Here is a 9,478-nt window from a genome sequence, read left to right as displayed (position 1 = left end):
CCACGGACTACACCTCCCAGAAGGCAGCACGGTCAAGCTTGGAGGTGGGGAAGGAAGCAAACTGGGCGGGCAGAGGGAAAGAATGACTCTAATTCCCTGGAGGCAAAGAGAGCACTTGGCAGCGCAGGCGCAGAGAGCGCCCCCGCCAGGCGCTCTGGGAGACGGAGTCCAGCCTCCTCCATTTTGGCCCGGGGCCCTTGGAAAGAGAATTGAGAAAATTGCAAAGGGACGGCTGTGAGAGGTGGAGAATTTGGAAAGGACAAGTTTATCGATTTACTTAAACTGATTAACGCAATAAATAACAGTGCCCTGTATTTCGTCAAACACTTTTCCCATCCATATCCCCCCCCCCCCCCCCCCCCCCCCCCCCGGTTTTCTTAACCACCACCTCCTAATTTACAAATGAGAAAATTAAGCTTTGGAAGGGAAGATACCCCATGCGCTAGGAACTTGTCCACATCGTAGTAGGAATACAAGCTCCACGAGGACTGGCACCTTTGTGTATCTTGTACAAACACCCGGAACGGCGTAAATAAGTGTAAAAACAGTGTAAATTCCCAACTTGCCGCATGTTAATTATATGAGACACCCTGCAGACAACCCTAGTAAGAATTATTCCAAAATTATAAATATGGCAGAAAGAGATTAAACCTCTTCTCCATGGCAGCACAGCGAGAAAGTGATTGGAACTGAAATGTGTTGGACACCGAGGCCTCCATCCTGCGTTTACGTTCCAGGCCATCCTCCGCGTCGGCCATGAGAGTGAGCTTTCTAAAATGGAGAGTTTGCTATATCAAAGCACATACATCTTCACGAAGGGAACTGCTACTAAGGCCCAATTCCAATGGTCCCCTTCTTTGAATGGTTTTCTCAGTGTATTGCTCTGCAATTAGCCCCTGCCTCACTGTATTCCCAAGCTCCGTGAGCCTTCCAGACTGAGCTGGGAAAATCACGGCTCAATTCCCAACCTGCCGCGTGGTGCTTGGCAACAGTAGGCCCTCGTGAGATGCGCGCTGACGGGAAAAGATGGAAATGGGACACTGGAGGGACTGAAGGGGGACAGGACGGTCCAGAGGTGGCAGTTGAGAAGACCCCGCCTCCTCTCCATTAGGATCCGCGGGCCCAGGGCCAGCTAGAGCCCCTAGGAGGCGTGGTCTGTGGAGGCGTGGCCAGGCGGGGCGGGGGCGGGACCCGTAGCGCAGACGGGCAGCTGGCTGAGCGCTGATTGGTCGGCACTTTGGCGCGCTCCAGCAAGGAAGTGTCAGGAGGCACGAGGCCGAGTTCGCGCCATGCTAGAAGACAGGGCCCTTCGCCCGGCGCGCGTGCGCACGTCCACTCGCACCCTGCCCTTTCCCGCTTCCAGTCTCGCGCCCAGCACTCTTGGTGGGAACTGTAGGGGGCGTGGCTTGGCCTCCGGGGTGCACATGGCTCGGCCCCAGGGGCGCACGCTTGCTCTTCTCAGGCCTGCGCAGGGGCATTCGCGCCTCCTCACGCCTGGGATAGGACGGAGGTGACCGAGGCCGGCCCAGGGCCCGCACGCACCGCCAGCCTTCCAGGACCCGCAGGAGACGCAGTCCAATCCGGCTCCCAAGTGTGGGGCTGGCGCTAAACCAGAAGGGGTGCCTCACGCCCTTTTGCACGTCCTGAGGCGGGTGCTGGAGGCTGAGGGGAATCGGGGTGGGAACTGACCGGCATACGGGCCTCGCTCCACTCGTGAGCAGCGCGGTGGGGCGGCGGCCTGGCCTCCCTCAGGGGCTTCCGGGGCGTAGGGGCGGCTTACACGCTCCGCCCCCCGCCCGCGTGCAGGCGGGACCGAATGGCAGAGCTGAGTGAGGGTTCGAGGCGGGGCCTCGGTTCGGGGTCCGGGCTCACGTTTGAGACTCGGCAAGGCTCTCGAATAGGTGTGGGGACCCGGGCTCTCAGGGTTTGGGTCTGGATAGAACGAGTTTTGGAATCTGAAGGTCTTGGATTCTGTGACTGGAAGCTTCCCCGTTGGAGTCTGAGACCCTAATTTGGGGGCGTGGAAGTCGGGGTTCTGAGTTCTGGTGTATCCTTCTGAGGGTCTGGGGTCAGATCTGGGGGGGATTGAAGTCTCAGTGTAGATTCGGGGTCCGAAATCTCAATGTAGAGCACAGGGTATGCGATTTAGGGTCTGGAGTCACCGTGGAACCTTGAGAATTAAGTTTTAGGGCCCAGGGTCCCTGGAGTGTGGGGCTTCCATTTAATTTAATCAATTTATTTATTTATTGGTGGGGGGGGGGGCTTCCATTTTATTTTATTTTATTTATTTATTTCTGTTTTTTGGGGGGAGGGGGCTTCAGTTTTAGAGTCTGGGTCTCAGAGTGGGACTCACAGGCGAGGTCTCTGGGGGTTGGGGTCATGACGTGAGGGTCTGAAGGGACACTTTGGGGGTGTTGGGGTCTTCCTTTTAGGACCTGAGGTCAATTGGGCGGGGCTTGGATTTCCTTAGGATTGGGGTTCTCCGCGTGCGGTTTGTGGTCTGTGACTGTAATGTTAGGGTTGGGGTCATATTTCTGGGTTCGAAGTTGAGTTCATGGGTCTAGGCCAGTGGTCGGCAAACTCATTAGTCAACAGAGCCAAATGTCAACAGTATAACCATTGAAATTTCTTTTGAGAGCCAAATTTTTCAAACTTAAACTATATAGGTAGATACATTGTTATTAACTTAACTAGGAAGAGCCACACTCAAGGGGCCAAAGAGCCGCATGTGGCTCGCGAGCCGCAGTTTGCCGACCACGGGTCTAGGGCATCTCAGTCTCAGAGTTTAGGGTTTTTAGGTTTGGATGGGCCCCTTTTTGGGCTCTAAACCCTCGCTTTGGGAGTTTAAAGCCATATAGTGTTAATGTCTTAGCATCACAGCTTAGAGATTGCAGGCCACCATGTGCAGGCCTGGCGGGCTCCGTGTCAGGGCCTGACATCTCGCTGTGAAGACTGAGGTTCTGGAGTCATCGTTTGGGAATTTGCTCTTTAGTTTTAGCTCTGGGTCATGACTTGGGGGCCCCAATTTACAATGTGGGGTTCACGGGCTTCAGTGCAGAGTTTTGGGGTAATGATTTGGTTTGGGGGCCCATCTGTGTGGGGCTCGGGGGCACCCTTTTGGGATGCCTGGTGTTCAGAGCACCCTGCCCGTCGGGCCGCCCTTTCCTCCTGGAATCCCGAATCACTAACGAGTCTTTCCCTTTCCCTCTCTGCAGATGTGGGGTGCCAGCAGCTACCTGTTTTTCCCTGAATGCCCCAAAGCCGGGTCTCTGACTTCCAGTGACAGGTAAACACGCCCTCTCCCCATCTTCCTTACGGCTCCAGCCACTCCGGTGGACAAGAATAGAAATAATGTTTATGGAGCACTTTGTTTTGCCAGAGTCTTTTCTAAGCCTTTTGTTTCTTGGATATGCGTTAATTCTTTTAAAAATATATATATTTTTATTGATTTCAGAGAGGAAGGGAGAGGGAGAGAGAGAGAGAGAGAGAGAGAGAGAGAGAGAGAGAGAGAGAGAAACATCAGTGATGAGAGAGGATCAACGATCAGCTGCCTCCTGCACACCCCCCACTGGGGATCGAGCCCACAACCCGGGCATGTGCCCTTGACCAGAATCGAACCAGGGACCCTTCCATCCGCAGGCCAACACTCTATCCCAGTGGTTCTCAACCTTCCTAATGCCGCGACCCTTTCATACAGTTCCTCATGTGGTGGTGACCCCCAACCATAAAATTATTTTCGTTGCTACTTCATAACTGTAATGTTGCTACTCTTATGAATCATCATGTAAATATCTGATAGGCAGGATGTATTTTCATTGTTACAAATTGAACATAATGAAAGCATAGTGATTAATCACAAAAACAATATGTAATTATATATGTGTTTTCCGATGGTCTTAGGCGACCCCTGTGAAAGGGTCATTCGACCCCCAAAGGGGTCGCGGCCCACAGGTTGAGAACCACCGCTGCTCCACTGAGCCAAACCAGCCAGGGCCACATGCTTTAATTCTAACAACTCCACAAGGAATATAACTACCATTTGCAAGGTCAGAGACGTCTGAGGTGGTTGGCAAAGGTCATCCCTCAGCCCTTGCAGGCTTTGGCATTCTGAGTGTCTTAAATGCTCTTCCTTCCTTTCTTTTATACCCATATTCATTCTTCCATCAAGCATGTACCAAATGTCAGGGATCTTAGAGAGGGGATTTTCACAGCAGATTGAGGGTTGGATCACTTTTCTCCTTCCCTCCAGAGTCATGATAAAGAAAAAATAGCCCGGCTGGCGTGGCTCAGTGGTTGAACATTGACCTATGAACCAAAAGGTCAGGGTTTGATTCCCGGTCAGGGCATATGCCTGGGTTGCAGGCTCGATCGCCCCAAGGTGGAGAATGCAGGAGGCAGCCGATCAGTGATTCTCTCTCATCACTGAAGTTTCCATCTCCTCCTCTCCCTTCATCTCTGAAATCAATAAAAATATATTTTAAAAAAAGAAAAGAAAACATAGTCTGCCCTTGCTGGTATGGCTCAGTTCATTGAGCATCATCCTGTACACCAAAGGTCACCGGTTCAGTTCCCATTCAGGGCACATGCCTGGGTTGTGGGCTTGGTCCCCTGCAGCTGTTTGATGTTTCTCTCTCTCCCTTCCCTTCTAAAATCAATAAAGACATTTAAAAAAAAAAAAGAAGAAGAAGAAGAAAAGAACCCTGACCAGTTTGGCTCAGTGGATAGAGCATCGGCCTGCGGACTGAAAGGTCCCAGGTTCAATTCCAGTCAAGGGCATGTACCTGGGTTGCGGGCACATCCCCAGTGGGGGGTGTGCAGGAGGCAGCTGATCGATATTTCTCTCTCATTGATATTTCTACCTCTCTATCCCTCTCCCTTCCCCTCTGTAAAAAATCAATAAAATATATATTTTTTAAAAAAACATGCAAGGGTTTAAAAAGAAAAAAGAAAAGAAGAAATAGCCAGAGGTCATAATATACCCTACTGTTCCCACATCCGCCCCCCCCATGACTTTCTGTCCATTCATCTCTTCATTTATTAACTCCAAAAATAAGTGTCTACTTTTTTCAAATTCTCTACTTAGGCACTGTGCTCAGAAGGAGCACTCTGAAGAAAATGAAGAATGCCCATCCCGCTGCCCATTCCTCCTGAATCCCAGAGGTCACCAGCAATGTGGGGTCCTTGTATTAAGAAAGCCTCTTAGTTGCAATTAACAGAAACCTAGCTGAAACCAGCTTAAGCCTAAAAGGGGAATTATTGGATTCTTTAAACAAAAAATTCAGAGGCATCAGGCTTCGCTGGTTCCAGGTGGAGGTTAAATGGTGTTGACATGAAACTGCCTTTCTCAGCTCAGCTATGGTCCCTGTTGGCTTCCTTCTCCAGCAGGCCCTCCCTTTGTTAGGAAAATATGGCTTCCAGCAGCTCCAAATCCAGATCTTGCTAACTTGACAACCCCAGCACAGTCCCATTCCAGAATCCATTGACTCTAATTGGCCAGACCTAGGTTACGACCCCAATCCTGAACCAATCTGCTTGGCTGGCCCTGGCTTCTGTGCTCCCTAGTGGAAGGGGAAGTTGATGTTAGCCTCTCTGAACCACATGGACTGAGAGAGGGGCAGGGGTGTCCCCCCAAAGGAAACTATTACCAGAAAAAGCTGGGATTGGATGTTGGTCAACCCAAAACAACAGATCTATCAATCATAGCCATACAATAAATACCTCCACCCCATTCTCTAATATCCTTTATCCCTCAATCATTCTGACAAATGGCTATTTACCTTCTGTCTGGAGCTAATCTTTTGTGAGCACGCCCTATGTTCCAGGTACTATGTTGAACACCTTCCCGACAAGATCAAACTTCCTAGCCACTTGCATTTTATAAATGAGTTAAAAACAGGCTCAGAGAGATGAAAGCAATTGCCAAAAGTCACACAGCCAGTGGCAGCACTGGGATTCCAGTCTAGGTCTGTCTGCTTTGAAAGTTGAAGCTTATAGCCAATTGTTATGCTGCCTCTTGGGCTTGCTCCCTGATTTGTTCCACTTGGGGCAGCTCTAACTCTTAAGTTCCTGTGCATGTTAGAGCAAACGAACCAGGCCTTGGTTTTCCCACACCTTATAGAAATTTGGACTGGCTCTTGGTTAAGGCTCCTTCCAGCTCCCATAACATAAAGGAACGAGGAAGTGTTTAAGCTATTTAGCTCAGGGAAGAGGAAACCCAGGAATTAGAGTCATTTGTCATTTCAGAGCCCAAGAGGCTGTCATAAGACAGAAGGGAGTATTCATTAATTCAACAGTTTTTTTTAATTGAGCACCTACTAAGTGCTGGGCATTATTCTAGGAGCTGGAGGTAAAGTCAGGGCCACATTATGACGTTCGTGGCCATAGGCAATTTTGTCTTCTTGGGCCCCTTCCCCTGTTAAAAGCATATTAAAAATTATAGTTAATAACAGCATTGATATAAAGATGAATATAATCCAAGTTGGATTATATGCGTTTTTTCTTCTGATTTTAAAGAAATTAAAACATTTTCATAAGCCCCTAAAGGTATCACAGCCCTGGGCACCATATCTACTATGCCTATGCGATGTCAGCCTGGGATATAGCAATAAAAAAAGACAAAAATCCTTCCCGTTGTGGAAGGATTGTTTATAATAAACAAGATTTCGTATGCTGATAAATGATAGAGCAAGTAACAAAAATGTGCTTATTTAGATTGAGTGGTCAGGAAAGAACTTTCTGAAGAGGTTACATGTTTTTAAAATATGTTTATTGACTTCAGAGAGGCAGGGAGAGGGAGAGAAATAGAAACATCAATGATGAGAATCATTGGTCGGCTGCCTCCTGCGTGCCTCACACTGGGGATCGGGCCTGCAACCCGGGCATGTGCCCTGACTGGGAATTGAACTGTGACCTCCTGGTTCATAGGTTCAACCACTGAACCACGTCAGCCGGGCAGTTACATATGTTTTAAATCCTCCCCGGAAGATATGTTTATTGATTTTTTTAAATTTTTTTTTTAGAGAAAAGAGAAACATCTATGTGAGTTCAGTTGCTTCCCATACAAGCCCCAGTTGGGGGTCAAACCCGTAACCTCAGTATGTGCCCTGACCAACAACACTCCAACCAACTGAGCCACTTGGCCAAGGCCAAAGAGGTTACATTTAAGATCAGCGGTGAATGGGGAAAAAGGAACCATCCATGCAAAAATCAGGGCAAAGGACATTCAAATGGAGGGAATAGTAAGACCCTAAGGCAGAAATAAACTTGTCAGTTTAGAAAAACAGAAAAGGGATCCATGTGGCTGGAGCTGACCTGTCCCCTACAGACCCAGAGGGCAGAGCTGGGGTAAGTGGGTGAAAAGTATAGAGACTATGAAGAAAGAACTTGACTAAAACCATAACCATCAGCAAGGAAAGGGGCAGCCTTGGGAGGGAGGATCTGGCTCCCAGAGGCCCCTGTGAGCAGAGCCCAGGTCACACCAATTCAGGACTACTGCCCAGAAGATGCCAGGATTTTGTGATTCTTAACCACCCCTTTGTTCCCTCCAAAAAATGTTTGCGTAGAAGGCTCTCTTGGTGCTTTGCAAAACCCAGAGGAAACAGCCAGGGACTACAGTTAGTATGAAACCCTTTTGTCTGACACTAGGCCTGGATATATTTTCTTCCTTGCTTCCTGTGTTGCTTCTCGCGGCTACTCTAGAATTGAAGAAAAGTGATATGCAAAGAATAAATATCAGGCCTAGACAGGACTTTACAGATCAGCCTACCCAGTCTTTTTCCAAGGACAGAACCCCAACTCTTCAAAGTTACGGTGTCTACCAGGAAGTAACTAGAGACCAATTGCTGATATATTTTTCTTTCATTCCTTCATTCAGTTGACTAATATGTATCATTTTATGTATTCATAGTGGATTTGAGGAGATGAACTAATGATGTCATTCCCTGTGTAAAGCCCTTTAATGGCTCCCTGTTGGTCTTAGAACAAAGGCAAAACTCTTCTGTACTATGAGCCTACAAGACCCTGCCTCTTCTGGCCTCTGTATCCTTCTGCAGTCTTGTCTCACCCTACAGGACTCTTTGCTTTCTCTGCTGCAGACACTACAAGTTTATTTCTTTTGGATTCTCCATGCTTTCTTGTGCCCCGGGGCCTTTGCACATGTTCCCTCTACCTGAAATGTTTTGCTCTTTACCGATATATTTTCTCTAATCCTTCAGGACAGGTTCTGGCCACGTTTACTTCTTCAGAGAAAACCTCTTTGATTAGGTGAAAGCCAAGAGTCAAAGCTATGCCCTGACTGTTTTGGTTCAGTGGATAGTGTTGGCCCATGGACTGAAGGGTCACAGGTTCGATTCCCAGTCAAGGGTGCATGTCTTGGTTGCAGGCTTTTTTTCTTTGTTTTTGGAAGAGCAAAAGCTAAAATTCATTTGATTCATTCAGGGTTCATTAATAGTCCATTTTGCCCTAGCTGGTTTTTCTTAGTGGTAAGAGCTTTGGCCCCTGGACTAAAGGGTCCTGGGTTCAATTCTGGTCAAGGGTATTTACCTCAATCCCCAGCCCTGGTCAGGGCTTGTGTGGGAGGCAACCAATCCATGTCTCTCTCTCACATCAATGTTTCTCTCTCTGTGTATCCCTCCCTCCCTTCCACTTCTCTAAAAATCAATAAAAAATATCCTCAGGTGAGGATTAACAAAAACAAAACACAAAGCTATTACAAGCTTCCATAACAGCAAGCGACACCTCGCCTTTGTCTCCATCGGATCAACGCCATGGACACGTGGCTCATGTAGTCACAGGGTCCTGAGCTTAGAGGAGCCCAATGCTTGGTTTCGTGCTCTGCTCTCACCATCTTGAAACTATCAGTTTTTGAACGAGGAATCCCACATTTTTATTTGTAGTACTGCTCCCCAAGCAAGTTATGTAGCTGTTTTTGGTCCTAGTTGCAATTTTATGTTTGTTTGCATGACAGTTTGATTAATGACTTTATCCCTAACTATATTGTGGGTTCTAGAAGGGGCTGTGCTTGTTTTTTATATTTTTACTGGTGGCCCGGTGCATGAAATTCATGCACATTAAAAGGGAACTAATTAGAGGAAATATTTTAATATTGCTATTCATGTCCCCCACCCACCAACGCTGCAAGTCCCCTCGCCCCCTGTCCCCCTCCCCCGCCTCGCATGCAGCCTCCTGCTGTTCGGTCCTTACGGTGTCATGGCATGATGACCATTTGCATATTAGCCTTTTATTATTATGATTCCTATCACCTATCACAGTTCCTAGCACATAGTTGGTGCCCAATAAGTAACTGTTGAATGAATGAGTGAGAAATATATTTTCAGGATGTCAGAGTTTGTTGTTCACACTACTCCATTTCCTCAAGGACAGAGACAGTGATTCTTCTCAGTTTCCACGGTGTCCAGCCCGGGGCCAGGCAGGAAGGCAAGGGAGGTTGGGGCAGGTGGCATTTGAACTGGGCCCTGAA

Source organism: Myotis myotis, unplaced genomic scaffold (genome assembly GCF_014108235.1).
Source record: "Myotis myotis isolate mMyoMyo1 unplaced genomic scaffold, mMyoMyo1.p scaffold_m19_p_34, whole genome shotgun sequence".
NCBI classification, from domain to species: Eukaryota; Metazoa; Chordata; class Mammalia; order Chiroptera; family Vespertilionidae; genus Myotis; species Myotis myotis.
Note: the sequence above shows the minus strand (reverse complement) of the source record.